General features: G+C 42.3%; 19 non-coding genes across 19 annotated transcripts; all 19 read left to right on the top strand.

Moving 5' to 3' along the window:
• The first annotated feature begins 936 nt into the window (after positions 1-936).
• Positions 937-1055, top strand: LOC148328297 (5S ribosomal RNA). The gene has a single exon (XR_015845944.1). It is a non-coding gene; the product is annotated as a 5S ribosomal RNA (ribosomal RNA).
• A 1002-nt stretch (positions 1056-2057) lies between these two features.
• LOC148328296 (5S ribosomal RNA) lies at positions 2058-2176 on the top strand. Its single transcript, XR_015845943.1, has one exon. It is a non-coding gene; the product is annotated as a 5S ribosomal RNA (ribosomal RNA).
• A 998-nt stretch (positions 2177-3174) lies between these two features.
• On the top strand, positions 3175-3293 carry LOC148328295 (5S ribosomal RNA). Its single transcript, XR_015845942.1, has one exon. It is a non-coding gene; the product is annotated as a 5S ribosomal RNA (ribosomal RNA).
• A 999-nt stretch (positions 3294-4292) lies between these two features.
• LOC148328294 (5S ribosomal RNA) lies at positions 4293-4411 on the top strand. Its single transcript, XR_015845941.1, has one exon. It is a non-coding gene; the product is annotated as a 5S ribosomal RNA (ribosomal RNA).
• A 998-nt stretch (positions 4412-5409) lies between these two features.
• LOC148328293 (5S ribosomal RNA) lies at positions 5410-5528 on the top strand. Its single transcript, XR_015845939.1, has one exon. It is a non-coding gene; the product is annotated as a 5S ribosomal RNA (ribosomal RNA).
• A 998-nt stretch (positions 5529-6526) lies between these two features.
• Positions 6527-6645, top strand: LOC148328292 (5S ribosomal RNA). Its single transcript, XR_015845938.1, has one exon. It is a non-coding gene; the product is annotated as a 5S ribosomal RNA (ribosomal RNA).
• A 998-nt stretch (positions 6646-7643) lies between these two features.
• Positions 7644-7762, top strand: LOC148328291 (5S ribosomal RNA). Its single transcript, XR_015845937.1, has one exon. It is a non-coding gene; the product is annotated as a 5S ribosomal RNA (ribosomal RNA).
• A 1002-nt stretch (positions 7763-8764) lies between these two features.
• Positions 8765-8883, top strand: LOC148328290 (5S ribosomal RNA). Its single transcript, XR_015845936.1, has one exon. It is a non-coding gene; the product is annotated as a 5S ribosomal RNA (ribosomal RNA).
• Positions 8884-9881: 998 nt separating this feature from the next.
• On the top strand, positions 9882-10000 carry LOC148328289 (5S ribosomal RNA). The gene has a single exon (XR_015845986.1). It is a non-coding gene; the product is annotated as a 5S ribosomal RNA (ribosomal RNA).
• A 1002-nt stretch (positions 10001-11002) lies between these two features.
• Positions 11003-11121, top strand: LOC148328288 (5S ribosomal RNA). The gene has a single exon (XR_015845935.1). It is a non-coding gene; the product is annotated as a 5S ribosomal RNA (ribosomal RNA).
• Positions 11122-12120: 999 nt separating this feature from the next.
• LOC148328287 (5S ribosomal RNA) lies at positions 12121-12239 on the top strand. The gene has a single exon (XR_015845934.1). It is a non-coding gene; the product is annotated as a 5S ribosomal RNA (ribosomal RNA).
• A 998-nt stretch (positions 12240-13237) lies between these two features.
• Positions 13238-13356, top strand: LOC148328286 (5S ribosomal RNA). The gene has a single exon (XR_015845933.1). It is a non-coding gene; the product is annotated as a 5S ribosomal RNA (ribosomal RNA).
• A 1002-nt stretch (positions 13357-14358) lies between these two features.
• LOC148328285 (5S ribosomal RNA) lies at positions 14359-14477 on the top strand. Its single transcript, XR_015845932.1, has one exon. It is a non-coding gene; the product is annotated as a 5S ribosomal RNA (ribosomal RNA).
• Positions 14478-15475: 998 nt separating this feature from the next.
• Positions 15476-15594, top strand: LOC148328284 (5S ribosomal RNA). Its single transcript, XR_015845931.1, has one exon. It is a non-coding gene; the product is annotated as a 5S ribosomal RNA (ribosomal RNA).
• Positions 15595-16593: 999 nt separating this feature from the next.
• On the top strand, positions 16594-16712 carry LOC148328283 (5S ribosomal RNA). The gene has a single exon (XR_015845930.1). It is a non-coding gene; the product is annotated as a 5S ribosomal RNA (ribosomal RNA).
• A 998-nt stretch (positions 16713-17710) lies between these two features.
• On the top strand, positions 17711-17829 carry LOC148328282 (5S ribosomal RNA). Its single transcript, XR_015845928.1, has one exon. It is a non-coding gene; the product is annotated as a 5S ribosomal RNA (ribosomal RNA).
• A 1002-nt stretch (positions 17830-18831) lies between these two features.
• Positions 18832-18950, top strand: LOC148328281 (5S ribosomal RNA). The gene has a single exon (XR_015845927.1). It is a non-coding gene; the product is annotated as a 5S ribosomal RNA (ribosomal RNA).
• A 998-nt stretch (positions 18951-19948) lies between these two features.
• Positions 19949-20067, top strand: LOC148328280 (5S ribosomal RNA). Its single transcript, XR_015845926.1, has one exon. It is a non-coding gene; the product is annotated as a 5S ribosomal RNA (ribosomal RNA).
• Positions 20068-21065: 998 nt separating this feature from the next.
• On the top strand, positions 21066-21184 carry LOC148328279 (5S ribosomal RNA). The gene has a single exon (XR_015845925.1). It is a non-coding gene; the product is annotated as a 5S ribosomal RNA (ribosomal RNA).
• Positions 21185-22150: the final 966 nt, after the last annotated feature.

Here is a 22150-nt window from a genome sequence, read left to right as displayed (position 1 = left end):
TTTATAAATTTCCACATATTCGCCTGACAGGCTGAGAGCACAAAATGCCAACATTCAGCGTCCCCTGCCTTTGGGTGTTGCTACAGTCTCGCCGTGGACGACTCGCAAATGCTTGTGGCAATTTGCAAATGCTTGTCTGGAGACTTGAGTGTGGCTCCGGAGCTCCACATTAAGACCAAAAGGGGACTCTCGTAGTCTACAGGTGTAGCAGACAGATGACCCGATCCGGTTGGGTTGGTGCAGTGAGTTTTACTAAATAAAAAGGTAATGAATCAATTTTAAAAAAATGGTGTTTACTGAATGCAATAAAGGGAAGTATAGTTAATGTGGCAATTAGCAGGTGTGGAGAAGCTTCATTCATTTTTTTTAGCTTCACTGGTTATATCATTGGTTCTTATTTTATTAGTTCCACTTTATTCTTCCATTTATTCCAATTTAATTTAAATAATGTCAAATAAATTGTACATGACCATGGGTGGATAGCAGTGAACGCCCCCCCATGTTATTGGTGGATATATTGGTGGTACGGGGCTGGAATAATATTAGTGCCCCCATGTGGTCCGAACGTGTAGCTACGGAGCCACACACAAGTCTCCTGACACGCATTTGCAAATCAGCACACGCATTTGCGAGTCGTCCGCGGCAGGACTGTAGCAAACGTCACCTGTAAGAACACAGCCAATCAAAAGGTCCCGTTTTTACAGGTCGCCCATCTACGGATTTTTGTCCGCATTTAACCATGTGTATGTGCCAACAAATCATTGTACACATTTGCTGATATTTGTCATATATCTGTGACTTCAATCATGCATTGTAGATTGTTGTTACACATTTGTGACTGTGGTTATAGTTTCAGATTCTTGTTACGTATTTTTGGATTGATTTGCCACAATAAAGACCACATGTATAAAAGGCAAAATTTTGAAAGAAATTGTCGCTTACGGCCATACTACCCTGAGAACGCCCGATCTCGTCCGATCTCGGAAGCTAAGCAGGGTCGGGCCTGGTTAGTACTTGGATGGGAGACCGCCTGGGAATACCAGGTGCTGTAAGCTTTTGCACCGCAAAAAAAAATAAAAAACTTTGACAAATGTAAGCAAGTATGCGAGCTGCTTTTTTTAAAAATTTCCACATATTCGCCTGACAGGCTGAGAGCACAAAATGCCAACATTCAGCGTCCCCTGCCTTTGGGTGTTGCTACAGTCTCGCCGTGGACGACTCGCAAATGCTTGTGGCAATTTGCAAATGCTTGTCTGGAGACTTGAGTGTGGCTCCGGAGCTCCACATTAAGACCAAAAGGGGACTCTCGTAGTCTACAGGTGTAGCAGACAGATGACCCGATCCGGTTGGGTTGGTGCAGTGAGTTTTACTAAATAAAAAGGTAATGAATCAATTTTAAAAAAATGGTGTTTACTGAATGCAATAAAGGGAAGTATAGTTAATGTGGCAATTAGCAGGTGTGGAGAAGCTTCATTCATTTTTTTTAGCTTCACTGGTTATATCATTGGTTCTTATTTTATTAGTTCCACTTTATTCTTCCATTTATTCCAATTTAATTTAAATAATGTCAAATAAATTGTACATGACCATGGGTGGATAGCAGTGAACGCCCCCCCATGTTATTGGTGGATATATTGGTGGTACGGGGCTGGAATAATATTAGTGCCCCCATGTGGTCCGAACGTGTAGCTACGGAGCCACACACAAGTCTCCTGACACGCATTTGCAAATCAGCACACGCATTTGCGAGTCGTCCGCGGCAGGACTGTAGCAAACGTCACCTGTAAGAACACAGCCAATCAAAAGGTCCCGTTTTTACAGGTCGCCCATCTACGGATTTTTGTCCGCATTTAACCATGTGTATGTGCCAACAAATCATTGTACACATTTGCTGATATTTGTCATATATCTGTGACTTCAATCATGCATTGTAGATTGTTGTTACACATTTGTGACTGTGGTTAAAGTTTCAGATTCTTGTTACGTATTTTTGGATTGAAGTATTTGCCACAATAAAGACCACATGTATAAAAGGCAAAATTTTGAAAGGAATTGTCGCTTACGGCCATACTACCCTGAGAACGCCCGATCTCGTCCGATCTCGGAAGCTAAGCAGGGTCGGGCCTGGTTAGTACTTGGATGGGAGACCGCCTGGGAATACCAGGTGCTGTAAGCTTTTGCACCGCAAAAAAAAATTAAAAACTTTGACAAATGTAAGCAAGTATGCGAGCTGCTTTTTTTATAAATTTCCACATATTCGCCTGACAGGCTGAGAGCACAAAATGCCAACATTCAGCGTCCCCTGCCTTTGGGTGTTGCTACAGTCTCGCCGTGGACGACTCGCAAATGCTTGTGGCAATTTGCAAATGCTTGTCTGGAGACTTGAGTGTGGCTCCGGAGCTCCACATTAAGACCAAAAGGGGACTCTCGTAGTCTACAGGTGTAGCAGACAGATGACCCGATCCGGTTGGGTTGGTGCAGTGAGTTTTACTAAATAAAAAGGTAATGAATCAATTTTAAAAAAATGGTGTTTACTGAATGCAATAAAGGGAAGTATAGTTAATGTGGCAATTAGCAGGTGTGGAGAAGCTTCATTCATTTTTTTTAGCTTCACTGGTTATATCATTGGTTCTTATTTTATTAGTTCCACTTTATTCTTCCATTTATTCCAATTTAATTTAAATAATGTCAAATAAATTGTACATGACCATGGGTGGATAGCAGTGAACGCCCCCCCATGTTATTGGTGTATATATTGGTGGTACGGGGCTGGAATAATATTAGTGCCCCCATGTGGTCCGAACGTGTAGCTACGGAGCCACACACAAGTCTCCTGACACGCATTTGCAAATCAGCACACGCATTTGCGAGTCGTCCGCGGCAGGACTGTAGCAAACGTCACCTGTAAGAACACAGCCAATCAAAAGGTCCCGTTTTTACAGGTCGCCCATCTACGGATTTTTGTCCGCATTTAACCATGTGTATGTGCCAACAAATCATTGTACACATTTGCTGATATTTGTCATATATCTGTGACTTCAATCATGCATTGTAGATTGTTGTTACACATTTGTGACTGTGGTTATAGTTTCAGATTCTTGTTACGTATTTTTGGATTGATTTGCCACAATAAAGACCACATGTATAAAAGGCAAAATTTTGAAAGAAATTGTCGCTTACGGCCATACTACCCTGAGAACGCCCGATCTCGTCCGATCTCGGAAGCTAAGCAGGGTCGGGCCTGGTTAGTACTTGGATGGGAGACCGCCTGGGAATACCAGGTGCTGTAAGCTTTTGCACCGCAAAAAAAAATTAAAAACTTTGACAAATGTAAGCAAGTATGCGAGCTGCTTTTTTTTATAAATTTCCACATATTCGCCTGACAGGCTGAGAGCACAAAATGCCAACATTCAGCGTCCCCTGCCTTTGGGTGTTGCTACAGTCTCGCCGTGGACGACTCGCAAATGCTTGTGGCAATTTGCAAATGCTTGTCTGGAGACTTGAGTGTGGCTCCGGAGCTCCACATTAAGACCAAAAGGGGACTCTCCTAGTCTACAGGTGTAGCAGACAGATGACCCGATCCGGTTGGGTTGGTGCAGTGAGTTTTACTAAATAAAAAGGTAATGAATCAATTTAAAAAAAATGGTGTTTACTGAATGCAATAAAGGGAAGTATAGTTAATGTGGCAATTAGCAGGTGTGGAGAAGCTTCATTCATTTTTTTTAGCTTCACTGGTTATATCATTGGTTCTTATTTTATTAGTTCCACTTTATTCTTCCATTTATTCCAATTTAATTTAAATAATGTCAAATAAATTGTACATGACCATGGGTGGATAGCAGTGAACGCCCCCCCATGTTATTGGTGGATATATTGGTGGTACGGGGCTGGAATAATATTAGTGCCCCCATGTGGTCCGAACGTGTAGCTACGGAGCCACACACAAGTCTCCTGACACGCATTTGCAAATCAGCACACGCATTTGCGAGTCGTCCGCGGCAGGACTGTAGCAAACGTCACCTGTAAGAACACAGCCAATCAAAAGGTCCCGTTTTTACAGGTCGCCCATCTACGGATTTTTGTCCGCATTTAACCATGTGTATGTGCCAACAAATCATTGTACACATTTGCTGATATTTGTCATATATCTGTGACTTCAATCATGCATTGTAGATTGTTGTTACACATTTGTGACTGTGGTTATAGTTTCAGATTCTTGTTACGTATTTTTGGATTGATTTGCCACAATAAAGACCACATGTATAAAAGGCAAAATTTTGAAAGAAATTGTCGCTTACGGCCATACTACCCTGAGAACGCCCGATCTCGTCCGATCTCGGAAGCTAAGCAGGGTCGGGCCTGGTTAGTACTTGGATGGGAGACCGCCTGGGAATACCAGGTGCTGTAAGCTTTTGCACCGCAAAAAAAAATAAAAAACTTTGACAAATGTAAGCAAGTATGCGAGCTGCTTTTTTTATAAATTTCCACATATTCGCCTGACAGGCTGAGAGCACAAAATGCCAACATTCAGCGTCCCCTGCCTTTGGGTGTTGCTACAGTCTCGCCGTGGACGACTCGCAAATGCTTGTGGCAATTTGCAAATGCTTGTCTGGAGACTTGAGTGTGGCTCCGGAGCTCCACATTAAGACCAAAAGGGGACTCTCGTAGTCTACAGGTGTAACAGACAGATGACCCGATCCGGTTGGGTTGGTGCAGTGAGTTTTACTAAATAAAAAGGTAATGAATCAATTTTAAAAAAATGGTGTTTACTGAATGCAATAAAGGGAAGTATAGTTAATGTGGCAATTAGCAGGTGTGGAGAAGCTTCATTCATTTTTTTTAGCTTCACTGGTTATATCATTGGTTCTTATTTTATTAGTTCCACTTTATTCTTCCATTTATTCCAATTTAATTTAAATAATGTCAAATAAATTGTACATGACCATGGGTGGATAGCAGTGAACGCCCCCCCATGTTATTGGTGGATATATTGGTGGTACGGGGCTGGAATAATATTAGTGCCCCCATGTGGTCCGAACGTGTAGCTACGGAGCCACACACAAGTCTCCTGACACGCATTTGCAAATCAGCACACGCATTTGCGAGTCGTCCGCGGCAGGACTGTAGCAAACGTCACCTGTAAGAACACAGCCAATCAAAAGGTCCCGTTTTTACAGGTCGCCCATCTACGGATTTTTGTCCGCATTTAACCATGTGTATGTGCCAACAAATCATTGTACACATTTGCTGATATTTGTCATATATCTGTGACTTCAATCATGCATTGTAGATTGTTGTTACACATTTGTGACTGTGGTTATAGTTTCAGATTCTTGTTACGTATTTTTGGATTGATTTGCCACAATAAAGACCACATGTATAAAAGGCAAAATTTTGAAAGAAATTGTCGCTTACGGCCATACTACCCTGAGAACGCCCGATCTCGTCCGATCTCGGAAGCTAAGCAGGGTCGGGCCTGGTTAGTACTTGGATGGGAGACCGCCTGGGAATACCAGGTGCTGTAAGCTTTTGCACCGCAAAAAAAAATAAAAAACTTTGACAAATGTAAGCAAGTATGCGAGCTGCTTTTTTTATAAATTTCCACATATTCGCCTGACAGGCTGAGAGCACAAAATGCCAACATTCAGCGTCCCCTGCCTTTGGGTGTTGCTACAGTCTCGCCGTGGACGACTCGCAAATGCTTGTGGCAATTTGCAAATGCTTGTCTGGAGACTTGAGTGTGGCTCCGGAGCTCCACATTAAGACCAAAAGGGGACTCTCGTAGTCTACAGGTGTAGCAGACAGATGACCCGATCCGGTTGGGTTGGTGCAGTGAGTTTTACTAAATAAAAAGGTAATGAATCAATTTTTAAAAAATGGTGTTTACTGAATGCAATAAAGGGAAGTATAGTTAATGTGGCAATTAGCAGGTGTGGAGAAGCTTCATTCATTTTTTTTAGCTTCACTGGTTATATCATTGGTTCTTATTTTATTAGTTCCACTTTATTCTTCCATTTATTCCAATTTAATTTAAATAATGTCAAATAAATTGTACATGACCATGGGTGGATAGCAGTGAACGCCCCCCCATGTTATTGGTGGATATATTGGTGGTACGGGGCTGGAATAATATTAGTGCCCCCATGTGGTCCGAACGTGTAGCTACGGAGCCACACACAAGTCTCCTGACACGCATTTGCAAATCAGCACACGCATTTGCGAGTCGTCCGCGGCAGGACTGTAGCAAACGTCACCTGTAAGAACACAGCCAATCAAAAGGTCCCGTTTTTACAGGTCGCCCATCTACGGATTTTTGTCCGCATTTAACCATGTGTATGTGCCAACAAATCATTGTACACATTTGCTGATATTTGTCATATATCTGTGACTTCAATCATGCATTGTAGATTGTTGTTACACATTTGTGACTGTGGTTATAGTTTCAGATTCTTGTTACGTATTTTTGGATTGATTTGCCACAATAAAGACCACATGTATAAAAGGCAAAATTTTGAAAGAAATTGTCGCTTACGGCCATACTACCCTGAGAACGCCCGATCTCGTCCGATCTCGGAAGCTAAGCAGGGTCGGGCCTGGTTAGTACTTGGATGGGAGACCGCCTGGGAATACCAGGTGCTGTAAGCTTTTGCACCGCAAAAAAAAATAAAAAACTTTGACAAATGTAAGCAAGTATGCGAGCTGCTTTTTTTATAAATTTCCACATATTCGCCTGACAGGCTGAGAGCACAAAATGCCAACATTCAGCGTCCCCTGCCTTTGGGTGTTGCTACAGTCTCGCCGTGGACGACTCGCAAATGCTTGTGGCAATTTGCAAATGCTTGTCTGGAGACTTGAGTGTGGCTCCGGAGCTCCACATTAAGACCAAAAGGGGACTCTCGTAGTCTACAGGTGTAGCAGACAGATGACCCGATCCGGTTGGGTTGGTGCAGTGAGTTTTACTAAATAAAAAGGTAATGAATCAATTTTAAAAAAATGGTGTTTACTGAATGCAATAAAGGGAAGTATAGTTAATGTGGCAATTAGCAGGTGTGGAGAAGCTTCATTCATTTTTTTTAGCTTCACTGGTTATATCATTGGTTCTTATTTTATTAGTTCCACTTTATTCTTCCATTTATTCCAATTTAATTTAAATAATGTCAAATAAATTGTACATGACCATGGGTGGATAGCAGTGAACGCCCCCCCATGTTATTGGTGGATATATTGGTGGTACGGGGCTGGAATAATATTAGTGCCCCCATGTGGTCCGAACGTGTAGCTACGGAGCCACACACAAGTCTCCTGACACGCATTTGCAAATCAGCACACGCATTTGCGAGTCGTCCGCGGCAGGACTGTAGCAAACGTCACCTGTAAGAACACAGCCAATCAAAAGGTCCCGTTTTTACAGGTCGCCCATCTACGGATTTTTGTCCGCATTTAACCATGTGTATGTGCCAACAAATCATTGTACACATTTGCTGATATTTGTCATATATCTGTGACTTCAATCATGCATTGTAGATTGTTGTTACACATTTGTGACTGTGGTTATAGTTTCAGATTCTTGTTACGTATTTTTGGATTGATTTGCCACAATAAAGACCACATGTATAAAAGGCAAAATTTTGAAAGAAATTGTCGCTTACGGCCATACTACCCTGAGAACGCCCGATCTCGTCCGATCTCGGAAGCTAAGCAGGGTCGGGCCTGGTTAGTACTTGGATGGGAGACCGCCTGGGAATACCAGGTGCTGTAAGCTTTTGCACCGCAAAAAAAAATAAAAAACTTTGACAAATGTAAGCAAGTATGCGAGCTGCTTTTTTTATAAATTTCCACATATTCGCCTGACAGGCTGAGAGCACAAAATGCCAACATTCAGCGTCCCCTGCCTTTGGGTGTTGCTACAGTCTCGCCGTGGACGACTCGCAAATGCTTGTGGCAATTTGCAAATGCTTGTCTGGAGACTTGAGTGTGGCTCCGGAGCTCCACATTAAGACCAAAAGGGGACTCTCGTAGTCTACAGGTGTAGCAGACAGATGACCCGATCCGGTTGGGTTGGTGCAGTGAGTTTTACTAAATAAAAAGGTAATGAATCAATTTTAAAAAAATGGTGTTTACTGAATGCAATAAAGGGAAGTATAGTTAATGTGGCAATTAGCAGGTGTGGAGAAGCTTCATTCATTTTTTTTAGCTTCACTGGTTATATCATTGGTTCTTATTTTATTAGTTCCACTTTATTCTTCCATTTATTCCAATTTAATTTAAATAATGTCAAATAAATTGTACATGACCATGGGTGGATAGCAGTGAACGCCCCCCCATGTTATTGGTGGATATATTGGTGGTACGGGGCTGGAATAATATTAGTGCCCCCATGTGGTCCGAACGTGTAGCTACGGAGCCACACACAAGTCTCCTGACACGCATTTGCAAATCAGCACACGCATTTGCGAGTCGTCCGCGGCAGGACTGTAGCAAACGTCACCTGTAAGAACACAGCCAATCAAAAGGTCCCGTTTTTACAGGTCGCCCATCTACGGATTTTTGTCCGCATTTAACCATGTGTATGTGCCAACAAATCATTGTACACATTTGCTGATATTTGTCATATATCTGTGACTTCAATCATGCATTGTAGATTGTTGTTACACATTTGTGACTGTGGTTAAAGTTTCAGATTCTTGTTACGTATTTTTGGATTGAAGTATTTGCCACAATAAAGACCACATGTATAAAAGGCAAAATTTTGAAAGGAATTGTCGCTTACGGCCATACTACCCTGAGAACGCCCGATCTCGTCCGATCTCGGAAGCTAAGCAGGGTCGGGCCTGGTTAGTACTTGGATGGGAGACCGCCTGGGAATACCAGGTGCTGTAAGCTTTTGCACCGCAAAAAAAAATTAAAAACTTTGACAAATGTAAGCAAGTATGCGAGCTGCTTTTTTTATAAATTTCCACATATTCGCCTGACAGGCTGAGAGCACAAAATGCCAACATTCAGCGTCCCCTGCCTTTGGGTGTTGCTACAGTCTCGCCGTGGACGACTCGCAAATGCTTGTGGCAATTTGCAAATGCTTGTCTGGAGACTTGAGTGTGGCTCCGGAGCTCCACATTAAGACCAAAAGGGGACTCTCGTAGTCTACAGGTGTAGCAGACAGATGACCCGATCCGGTTGGGTTGGTGCAGTGAGTTTTACTAAATAAAAAGGTAATGAATCAATTTTAAAAAAATGGTGTTTACTGAATGCAATAAAGGGAAGTATAGTTAATGTGGCAATTAGCAGGTGTGGAGAAGCTTCATTCATTTTTTTTAGCTTCACTGGTTATATCATTGGTTCTTATTTTATTAGTTCCACTTTATTCTTCCATTTATTCCAATTTAATTTAAATAATGTCAAATAAATTGTACATGACCATGGGTGGATAGCAGTGAACGCCCCCCCATGTTATTGGTGGATATATTGGTGGTACGGGGCTGGAATAATATTAGTGCCCCCATGTGGTCCGAACGTGTAGCTACGGAGCCACACACAAGTCTCCTGACACGCATTTGCAAATCAGCACACGCATTTGCGAGTCGTCCGCGGCAGGACTGTAGCAAACGTCACCTGTAAGAACACAGCCAATCAAAAGGTCCCGTTTTTACAGGTCGCCCATCTACGGATTTTTGTCCGCATTTAACCATGTGTATGTGCCAACAAATCATTGTACACATTTGCTGATATTTGTCATATATCTGTGACTTCAATCATGCATTGTAGATTGTTGTTACACATTTGTGACTGTGGTTATAGTTTCAGATTCTTGTTACGTATTTTTGGATTGATTTGCCACAATAAAGACCACATGTATAAAAGGCAAAATTTTGAAAGAAATTGTCGCTTACGGCCATACTACCCTGAGAACGCCCGATCTCTTCCGATCTCGGAAGCTAAGCAGGGTCGGGCCTGGTTAGTACTTGGATGGGAGACCGCCTGGGAATACCAGGTGCTGTAAGCTTTTGCACCGCAAAAAAAAATAAAAAACTTTGACAAATGTAAGCAAGTATGCGAGCTGCTTTTTTTATAAATTTCCACATATTCGCCTGACAGGCTGAGAGCACAAAATGCCAACATTCAGCGTCCCCTGCCTTTGGGTGTTGCTACAGTCTCGCCGTGGACGACTCGCAAATGCTTGTGGCAATTTGCAAATGCTTGTCTGGAGACTTGAGTGTGGCTCCGGAGCTCCACATTAAGACCAAAAGGGGACTCTCGTAGTCTACAGGTGTAGCAGACAGATGACCCGATCCGGTTGGGTTGGTGCAGTGAGTTTTACTAAATAAAAAGGTAATGAATCAATTTTAAAAAAATGGTGTTTACTGAATGCAATAAAGGGAAGTATAGTTAATGTGGCAATTAGCAGGTGTGGAGAAGCTTCATTCATTTTTTTTAGCTTCACTGGTTATATCATTGGTTCTTATTTTATTAGTTCCACTTTATTCTTCCATTTATTCCAATTTAATTTAAATAATGTCAAATAAATTGTACATGACCATGGGTGGATAGCAGTGAACGCCCCCCCATGTTATTGGTGGATATATTGGTGGTACGGGGCTGGAATAATATTAGTGCCCCCATGTGGTCCGAACGTGTAGCTACGGAGCCACACACAAGTCTCCTGACACGCATTTGCAAATCAGCACACGCATTTGCGAGTCGTCCGCGGCAGGACTGTAGCAAACGTCACCTGTAAGAACACAGCCAATCAAAAGGTCCCGTTTTTACAGGTCGCCCATCTACGGATTTTTGTCCGCATTTAACCATGTGTATGTGCCAACAAATCATTGTACACATTTGCTGATATTTGTCATATATCTGTGACTTCAATCATGCATTGTAGATTGTTGTTACACATTTGTGACTGTGGTTAAAGTTTCAGATTCTTGTTACGTATTTTTGGATTGAAGTATTTGCCACAATAAAGACCACATGTATAAAAGGCAAAATTTTGAAAGGAATTGTCGCTTACGGCCATACTACCCTGAGAACGCCCGATCTCGTCCGATCTCGGAAGCTAAGCAGGGTCGGGCCTGGTTAGTACTTGGATGGGAGACCGCCTGGGAATACCAGGTGCTGTAAGCTTTTGCACCGCAAAAAAAAATTAAAAACTTTGACAAATGTAAGCAAGTATGCGAGCTGCTTTTTTTATAAATTTCCACATATTCGCCTGACAGGCTGAGAGCACAAAATGCCAACATTCAGCGTCCCCTGCCTTTGGGTGTTGCTACAGTCTCGCCGTGGACGACTCGCAAATGCTTGTGGCAATTTGCAAATGCTTGTCTGGAGACTTGAGTGTGGCTCCGGAGCTCCACATTAAGACCAAAAGGGGACTCTCGTAGTCTACAGGTGTAGCAGACAGATGACCCGATCCGGTTGGGTTGGTGCAGTGAGTTTTACTAAATAAAAAGGTAATGAATCAATTTTAAAAAAAATGGTGTTTACTGAATGCAATAAAGGGAAGTATAGTTAATGTGGCAATTAGCAGGTGTGGAGAAGCTTCATTCATTTTTTTTAGCTTCACTGGTTATATCATTGGTTCTTATTTTATTAGTTCCACTTTATTCTTCCATTTATTCCAATTTAATTTAAATAATGTCAAATAAATTGTACATGACCATGGGTGGATAGCAGTGAACGCCCCCCCATGTTATTGGTGGATATATTGGTGGTACGGGGCTGGAATAATATTAGTGCCCCCATGTGGTCCGAACGTGTAGCTACGGAGCCACACACAAGTCTCCTGACACGCATTTGCAAATCAGCACACGCATTTGCGAGTCGTCCGCGGCAGGACTGTAGCAAACGTCACCTGTAAGAACACAGCCAATCAAAAGGTCCCGTTTTTACAGGTCGCCCATCTACGGATTTTTGTCCGCATTTAACCATGTGTATGTGCCAACAAATCATTGTACACATTTGCTGATATTTGTCATATATCTGTGACTTCAATCATGCATTGTAGATTGTTGTTACACATTTGTGACTGTGGTTATAGTTTCAGATTCTTGTTACGTATTTTTGGATTGATTTGCCACAATAAAGACCACATGTATAAAAGGCAAAATTTTGAAAGAAATTGTCGCTTACGGCCATACTACCCTGAGAACGCCCGATCTCGTCCGATCTCGGAAGCTAAGCAGGGTCGGGCCTGGTTAGTACTTGGATGGGAGACCGCCTGGGAATACCAGGTGCTGTAAGCTTTTGCACCGCAAAAAAAAATAAAAAACTTTGACAAATGTAAGCAAGTATGCGAGCTGCTTTTTTTATAAATTTCCACATATTCGCCTGACAGGCTGAGAGCACAAAATGCCAACATTCAGCGTCCCCTGCCTTTGGGTGTTGCTACAGTCTCGCCGTGGACGACTCGCAAATGCTTGTGGCAATTTGCAAATGCTTGTCTGGAGACTTGAGTGTGGCTCCGGAGCTCCACATTAAGACCAAAAGGGGACTCTCGTAGTCTACAGGTGTAGCAGACAGATGACCCGATCCGGTTGGGTTGGTGCAGTGAGTTTTACTAAATAAAAAGGTAATGAATCAATTTAAAAAAAATGGTGTTTACTGAATGCAATAAAGGGAAGTATAGTTAATGTGGCAATTAGCAGGTGTGGAGAAGCTTCATTCATTTTTTTTAGCTTCACTGGTTATATCATTGGTTCTTATTTTATTAGTTCCACTTTATTCTTCCATTTATTCCAATTTAATTTAAATAATGTCAAATAAATTGTACATGACCATGGGTGGATAGCAGTGAACGCCCCCCCATGTTATTGGTGGATATATTGGTGGTACGGGGCTGGAATAATATTAGTGCCCCCATGTGGTCCGAACGTGTAGCTACGGAGCCACACACAAGTCTCCTGACACGCATTTGCAAATCAGCACACGCATTTGCGAGTCGTCCGCGGCAGGACTGTAGCAAACGTCACCTGTAAGAACACAGCCAATCAAAAGGTCCCGTTTTTACAGGTCGCCCATCTACGGATTTTTGTCCGCATTTAACCATGTGTATGTGCCAACAAATCATTGTACACATTTGCTGATATTTGTCATATATCTGTGACTTCAATCATGCATTGTAGATTGTTGTTACACATTTGTGACTGTGGTTATAGTTTCAGATTCTTGTTACGTATTTTTGGATTGATTTGCCACAATAAAGACCACATGTATAAAAGGCAAAATTTTGAAAGAAATTGTCGCTTACGGCCATACTACCCTGAGAACGCCCGATCTCGTCCGATCTCGGAAGCTAAGCAGGGTCGGGCCTGGTTAGTACTTGGATGGGAGACCGCCTGGGAATACCAGGTGCTGTAAGCTTTTGCACCGCAAAAAAAAATAAAAAACTTTGACAAATGTAAGCAAGTATGCGAGCTGCTTTTTTTATAAATTTCCACATATTCGCCTGACAGGCTGAGAGCACAAAATGCCAACATTCAGCGTCCCCTGCCTTTGGGTGTTGCTACAGTCTCGCCGTGGACGACTCGCAAATGCTTGTGGCAATTTGCAAATGCTTGTCTGGAGACTTGAGTGTGGCTCCGGAGCTCCACATTAAGACCAAAAGGGGACTCTCGTAGTCTACAGGTGTAGCAGACAGATGACCCGATCCGGTTGGGTTGGTGCAGTGAGTTTTACTAAATAAAAAGGTAATGAATCAATTTTAAAAAAATGGTGTTTACTGAATGCAATAAAGGGAAGTATAGTTAATGTGGCAATTAGCAGGTGTGGAGAAGCTTCATTCATTTTTTTTAGCTTCACTGGTTATATCATTGGTTCTTATTTTATTAGTTCCACTTTATTCTTCCATTTATTCCAATTTAATTTAAATAATGTCAAATAAATTGTACATGACCATGGGTGGATAGCAGTGAACGCCCCCCCATGTTATTGGTGGATATATTGGTGGTACGGGGCTGGAATAATATTAGTGCCCCCATGTGGTCCGAACGTGTAGCTACGGAGCCACACACAAGTCTCCTGACACGCATTTGCAAATCAGCACACGCATTTGCGAGTCGTCCGCGGCAGGACTGTAGCAAACGTCACCTGTAAGAACACAGCCAATCAAAAGGTCCCGTTTTTACAGGTCGCCCATCTACGGATTTTTGTCCGCATTTAACCATGTGTATGTGCCAACAAATCATTGTACACATTTGCTGATATTTGTCATATATCTGTGACTTCAATCATGCATTGTAGATTGTTGTTACACATTTGTGACTGTGGTTAAAGTTTCAGATTCTTGTTACGTATTTTTGGATTGAAGTATTTGCCACAATAAAGACCACATGTATAAAAGGCAAAATTTTGAAAGGAATTGTCGCTTACGGCCATACTACCCTGAGAACGCCCGATCTCGTCCGATCTCGGAAGCTAAGCAGGGTCGGGCCTGGTTAGTACTTGGATGGGAGACCGCCTGGGAATACCAGGTGCTGTAAGCTTTTGCACCGCAAAAAAAAATTAAAAACTTTGACAAATGTAAGCAAGTATGCGAGCTGCTTTTTTTATAAATTTCCACATATTCGCCTGACAGGCTGAGAGCACAAAATGCCAACATTCAGCGTCCCCTGCCTTTGGGTGTTGCTACAGTCTCGCCGTGGACGACTCGCAAATGCTTGTGGCAATTTGCAAATGCTTGTCTGGAGACTTGAGTGTGGCTCCGGAGCTCCACATTAAGACCAAAAGGGGACTCTCGTAGTCTACAGGTGTAGCAGACAGATGACCCGATCCGGTTGGGTTGGTGCAGTGAGTTTTACTAAATAAAAAGGTAATGAATCAATTTTAAAAAAATGGTGTTTACTGAATGCAATAAAGGGAAGTATAGTTAATGTGGCAATTAGCAGGTGTGGAGAAGCTTCATTCATTTTTTTTAGCTTCACTGGTTATATCATTGGTTCTTATTTTATTAGTTCCACTTTATTCTTCCATTTATTCCAATTTAATTTAAATAATGTCAAATAAATTGTACATGACCATGGGTGGATAGCAGTGAACGCCCCCCCATGTTATTGGTGTATATATTGGTGGTACGGGGCTGGAATAATATTAGTGCCCCCATGTGGTCCGAACGTGTAGCTACGGAGCCACACACAAGTCTCCTGACACGCATTTGCAAATCAGCACACGCATTTGCGAGTCGTCCGCGGCAGGACTGTAGCAAACGTCACCTGTAAGAACACAGCCAATCAAAAGGTCCCGTTTTTACAGGTCGCCCATCTACGGATTTTTGTCCGCATTTAACCATGTGTATGTGCCAACAAATCATTGTACACATTTGCTGATATTTGTCATATATCTGTGACTTCAATCATGCATTGTAGATTGTTGTTACACATTTGTGACTGTGGTTATAGTTTCAGATTCTTGTTACGTATTTTTGGATTGATTTGCCACAATAAAGACCACATGTATAAAAGGCAAAATTTTGAAAGAAATTGTCGCTTACGGCCATACTACCCTGAGAACGCCCGATCTCGTCCGATCTCGGAAGCTAAGCAGGGTCGGGCCTGGTTAGTACTTGGATGGGAGACCGCCTGGGAATACCAGGTGCTGTAAGCTTTTGCACCGCAAAAAAAAATTAAAAACTTTGACAAATGTAAGCAAGTATGCGAGCTGCTTTTTTTTATAAATTTCCACATATTCGCCTGACAGGCTGAGAGCACAAAATGCCAACATTCAGCGTCCCCTGCCTTTGGGTGTTGCTACAGTCTCGCCGTGGACGACTCGCAAATGCTTGTGGCAATTTGCAAATGCTTGTCTGGAGACTTGAGTGTGGCTCCGGAGCTCCACATTAAGACCAAAAGGGGACTCTCCTAGTCTACAGGTGTAGCAGACAGATGACCCGATCCGGTTGGGTTGGTGCAGTGAGTTTTACTAAATAAAAAGGTAATGAATCAATTTAAAAAAAATGGTGTTTACTGAATGCAATAAAGGGAAGTATAGTTAATGTGGCAATTAGCAGGTGTGGAGAAGCTTCATTCATTTTTTTTAGCTTCACTGGTTATATCATTGGTTCTTATTTTATTAGTTCCACTTTATTCTTCCATTTATTCCAATTTAATTTAAATAATGTCAAATAAATTGTACATGACCATGGGTGGATAGCAGTGAACGCCCCCCCATGTTATTGGTGGATATATTGGTGGTACGGGGCTGGAATAATATTAGTGCCCCCATGTGGTCCGAACGTGTAGCTACGGAGCCACACACAAGTCTCCTGACACGCATTTGCAAATCAGCACACGCATTTGCGAGTCGTCCGCGGCAGGACTGTAGCAAACGTCACCTGTAAGAACACAGCCAATCAAAAGGTCCCGTTTTTACAGGTCGCCCATCTACGGATTTTTGTCCGCATTTAACCATGTGTATGTGCCAACAAATCATTGTACACATTTGCTGATATTTGTCATATATCTGTGACTTCAATCATGCATTGTAGATTGTTGTTACACATTTGTGACTGTGGTTATAGTTTCAGATTCTTGTTACGTATTTTTGGATTGATTTGCCACAATAAAGACCACATGTATAAAAGGCAAAATTTTGAAAGAAATTGTCGCTTACGGCCATACTACCCTGAGAACGCCCGATCTCGTCCGATCTCGGAAGCTAAGCAGGGTCGGGCCTGGTTAGTACTTGGATGGGAGACCGCCTGGGAATACCAGGTGCTGTAAGCTTTTGCACCGCAAAAAAAAATAAAAAACTTTGACAAATGTAAGCAAGTATGCGAGCTGCTTTTTTTATAAATTTCCACATATTCGCCTGACAGGCTGAGAGCACAAAATGCCAACATTCAGCGTCCCCTGCCTTTGGGTGTTGCTACAGTCTCGCCGTGGACGACTCGCAAATGCTTGTGGCAATTTGCAAATGCTTGTCTGGAGACTTGAGTGTGGCTCCGGAGCTCCACATTAAGACCAAAAGGGGACTCTCGTAGTCTACAGGTGTAACAGACAGATGACCCGATCCGGTTGGGTTGGTGCAGTGAGTTTTACTAAATAAAAAGGTAATGAATCAATTTTAAAAAAATGGTGTTTACTGAATGCAATAAAGGGAAGTATAGTTAATGTGGCAATTAGCAGGTGTGGAGAAGCTTCATTCATTTTTTTTAGCTTCACTGGTTATATCATTGGTTCTTATTTTATTAGTTCCACTTTATTCTTCCATTTATTCCAATTTAATTTAAATAATGTCAAATAAATTGTACATGACCATGGGTGGATAGCAGTGAACGCCCCCCCATGTTATTGGTGGATATATTGGTGGTACGGGGCTGGAATAATATTAGTGCCCCCATGTGGTCCGAACGTGTAGCTACGGAGCCACACACAAGTCTCCTGACACGCATTTGCAAATCAGCACACGCATTTGCGAGTCGTCCGCGGCAGGACTGTAGCAAACGTCACCTGTAAGAACACAGCCAATCAAAAGGTCCCGTTTTTACAGGTCGCCCATCTACGGATTTTTGTCCGCATTTAACCATGTGTATGTGCCAACAAATCATTGTACACATTTGCTGATATTTGTCATATATCTGTGACTTCAATCATGCATTGTAGATTGTTGTTACACATTTGTGACTGTGGTTATAGTTTCAGATTCTTGTTACGTATTTTTGGATTGATTTGCCACAATAAAGACCACATGTATAAAAGGCAAAATTTTGAAAGAAATTGTCGCTTACGGCCATACTACCCTGAGAACGCCCGATCTCGTCCGATCTCGGAAGCTAAGCAGGGTCGGGCCTGGTTAGTACTTGGATGGGAGACCGCCTGGGAATACCAGGTGCTGTAAGCTTTTGCACCGCAAAAAAAAATAAAAAACTTTGACAAATGTAAGCAAGTATGCGAGCTGCTTTTTTTATAAATTTCCACATATTCGCCTGACAGGCTGAGAGCACAAAATGCCAACATTCAGCGTCCCCTGCCTTTGGGTGTTGCTACAGTCTCGCCGTGGACGACTCGCAAATGCTTGTGGCAATTTGCAAATGCTTGTCTGGAGACTTGAGTGTGGCTCCGGAGCTCCACATTAAGACCAAAAGGGGACTCTCGTAGTCTACAGGTGTAGCAGACAGATGACCCGATCCGGTTGGGTTGGTGCAGTGAGTTTTACTAAATAAAAAGGTAATGAATCAATTTTAAAAAAATGGTGTTTACTGAATGCAATAAAGGGAAGTATAGTTAATGTGGCAATTAGCAGGTGTGGAGAAGCTTCATTCATTTTTTTTAGCTTCACTGGTTATATCATTGGTTCTTATTTTATTAGTTCCACTTTATTCTTCCATTTATTCCAATTTAATTTAAATAATGTCAAATAAATTGTACATGACCATGGGTGGATAGCAGTGAACGCCCCCCCATGTTATTGGTGGATATATTGGTGGTACGGGGCTGGAATAATATTAGTGCCCCCATGTGGTCCGAACGTGTAGCTACGGAGCCACACACAAGTCTCCTGACACGCATTTGCAAATCAGCACACGCATTTGCGAGTCGTCCGCGGCAGGACTGTAGCAAACGTCACCTGTAAGAACACAGCCAATCAAAAGGTCCCGTTTTTACAGGTCGCCCATCTACGGATTTTTGTCCGCATTTAACCATGTGTATGTGCCAACAAATCATTGTACACATTTGCTGATATTTGTCATATATCTGTGACTTCAATCATGCATTGTAGATTGTTGTTACACATTTGTGACTGTGGTTAAAGTTTCAGATTCTTGTTACGTATTTTTGGATTGAAGTATTTGCCACAATAAAGACCACATGTATAAAAGGCAAAATTTTGAAAGGAATTGTCGCTTACGGCCATACTACCCTGAGAACGCCCGATCTCGTCCGATCTCGGAAGCTAAGCAGGGTCGGGCCTGGTTAGTACTTGGATGGGAGACCGCCTGGGAATACCAGGTGCTGTAAGCTTTTGCACCGCAAAAAAAAATTAAAAACTTTGACAAATGTAAGCAAGTATGCGAGCTGCTTTTTTTATAAATTTCCACATATTCGCCTGACAGGCTGAGAGCACAAAATGCCAACATTCAGCGTCCCCTGCCTTTGGGTGTTGCTACAGTCTCGCCGTGGACGACTCGCAAATGCTTGTGGCAATTTGCAAATGCTTGTCTGGAGACTTGAGTGTGGCTCCGGAGCTCCACATTAAGACCAAAAGGGGACTCTCGTAGTCTACAGGTGTAGCAGACAGATGACCCGATCCGGTTGGGTTGGTGCAGTGAGTTTTACTAAATAAAAAGGTAATGAATCAATTTTTAAAAAATGGTGTTTACTGAATGCAATAAAGGGAAGTATAGTTAATGTGGCAATTAGCAGGTGTGGAGAAGCTTCATTCATTTTTTTTAGCTTCACTGGTTATATCATTGGTTCTTATTTTATTAGTTCCACTTTATTCTTCCATTTATTCCAATTTAATTTAAATAATGTCAAATAAATTGTACATGACCATGGGTGGATAGCAGTGAACGCCCCCCCATGTTATTGGTGTATATATTGGTGGTACGGGGCTGGAATAATATTAGTGCCCCCATGTGGTCCGAACGTGTAGCTACGGAGCCACACACAAGTCTCCTGACACGCATTTGCAAATCAGCACACGCATTTGCGAGTCGTCCGCGGCAGGACTGTAGCAAACGTCACCTGTAAGAACACAGCCAATCAAAAGGTCCCGTTTTTACAGGTCGCCCATCTACGGATTTTTGTCCGCATTTAACCATGTGTATGTGCCAACAAATCATTGTACACATTTGCTGATATTTGTCATATATCTGTGACTTCAATCATGCATTGTAGATTGTTGTTACACATTTGTGACTGTGGTTATAGTTTCAGATTCTTGTTACGTATTTTTGGATTGATTTGCCACAATAAAGACCACATGTATAAAAGGCAAAATTTTGAAAGGAATTGTCGCTTACGGCCATACTACCCTGAGAACGCCCGATCTCGTCCGATCTCGGAAGCTAAGCAGGGTCGGGCCTGGTTAGTACTTGGATGGGAGACCGCCTGGGAATACCAGGTGCTGTAAGCTTTTGCACCGCAAAAAAAAATAAAAAACTTTGACAAATGTAAGCAAGTATGCGAGCTGCTTTTTTTATAAATTTCCACATATTCGCCTGACAGGCTGAGAGCACAAAATGCCAACATTCAGCGTCCCCTGCCTTTGGGTGTTGCTACAGTCTCGCCGTGGACGACTCGCAAATGCTTGTGGCAATTTGCAAATGCTTGTCTGGAGACTTGAGTGTGGCTCCGGAGCTCCACATTAAGACCAAAAGGGGACTCTCGTAGTCTACAGGTGTAGCAGACAGATGACCCGATCCGGTTGGGTTGGTGCAGTGAGTTTTACTAAATAAAAAGGTAATGAATCAATTTTAAAAAAATGGTGTTTACTGAATGCAATAAAGGGAAGTATAGTTAATGTGGCAATTAGCAGGTGTGGAGAAGCTTCATTCATTTTTTTTAGCTTCACTGGTTATATCATTGGTTCTTATTTTATTAGTTCCACTTTATTCTTCCATTTATTCCAATTTAATTTAAATAATGTCAAATAAATTGTACATGACCATGGGTGGATAGCAGTGAACGCCCCCCCATGTTATTGGTGGATATATTGGTGGTACGGGGCTGGAATAATATTAGTGCCCCCATGTGGTCCGAACGTGTAGCTACGGAGCCACACACAAGTCTCCTGACACGCATTTGCAAATCAGCACACGCATTTGCGAGTCGTCCGCGGCAGGACTGTAGCAAACGTCACCTGTAAGAACACAGCCAATCAAAAGGTCCCGTTTTTACAGGTCGCCCATCTACGGATTTTTGTCCGCATTTAACCATGTGTATGTGCCAACAAATCATTGTACACATTTGCTGATATTTGTCATATATCTGTGACTTCAATCATGCATTGTAGATTGTTGTTACACATTTGTGACTGTGGTTATAGTTTCAGATTCTTGTTACGTATTTTTGGATTGATTTGCCACAATAAAGACCACATGTATAAAAGGCAAAATTTTGAAAGAAATTGTCGCTTACGGCCATACTACCCTGAGAACGCCCGATCTCGTCCGATCTCGGAAGCTAAGCAGGGTCGGGCCTGGTTAGTACTTGGATGGGAGACCGCCTGGGAATACCAGGTGCTGTAAGCTTTTGCACCGCAAAAAAAAATAAAAAACTTTGACAAATGTAAGCAAGTATGCGAGCTGCTTTTTTTATAAATTTCCACATATTCGCCTGACAGGCTGAGAGCACAAAATGCCAACATTCAGCGTCCCCTGCCTTTGGGTGTTGCTACAGTCTCGCCGTGGACGACTCGCAAATGCTTGTGGCAATTTGCAAATGCTTGTCTGGAGACTTGAGTGTGGCTCCGGAGCTCCACATTAAGACCAAAAGGGGACTCTCGTAGTCTACAGGTGTAGCAGACAGATGACCCGATCCGGTTGGGTTGGTGCAGTGAGTTTTACTAAATAAAAAGGTAATGAATCAATTTTAAAAAAATGGTGTTTACTGAATGCAATAAAGGGAAGTATAGTTAATGTGGCAATTAGCAGGTGTGGAGAAGCTTCATTCATTTTTTTTAGCTTCACTGGTTATATCATTGGTTCTTATTTTATTAGTTCCACTTTATTCTTCCATTTATTCCAATTTAATTTAAATAATGTCAAATAAATTGTACATGACCATGGGTGGATAGCAGTGAACGCCCCCCCATGTTATTGGTGGATATATTGGTGGTACGGGGCTGGAATAATATTAGTGCCCCCATGTGGTCCGAACGTGTAGCTACGGAGCCACACACAAGTCTCCTGACACGCATTTGCAAATCAGCACACGCATTTGCGAGTCGTCCGCGGCAGGACTGTAGCAAACGTCACCTGTAAGAACACAGCCAATCAAAAGGTCCCGTTTTTACAGGTCGCCCATCTACGGATTTTTGTCCGCATTTAACCATGTGTATGTGCCAACAAATCATTGTACACATTTGCTGATATTTGTCATATATCTGTGACTTCAATCATGCATTGTAGATTGTTGTTACACATTTGTGACTGTGGTTATAGTTTCAGATTCTTGTTACGTATTTTTGGATTGATTTGCCACAATAAAGACCACAT

The sequence above is a fragment of the Idiotropiscis lumnitzeri genome, chromosome 11, assembly GCF_059441095.1.
Source record: "Idiotropiscis lumnitzeri isolate Australia: NSW breed Sydney's pygmy pipehorse chromosome 11, RoL_Ilum_1.0, whole genome shotgun sequence".
Classification (NCBI taxonomy): Eukaryota; Metazoa; Chordata; class Actinopteri; order Syngnathiformes; family Syngnathidae; genus Idiotropiscis; species Idiotropiscis lumnitzeri.
Note: the sequence above shows the minus strand (reverse complement) of the source record. Positions and strands in the feature narration are given on the sequence as shown.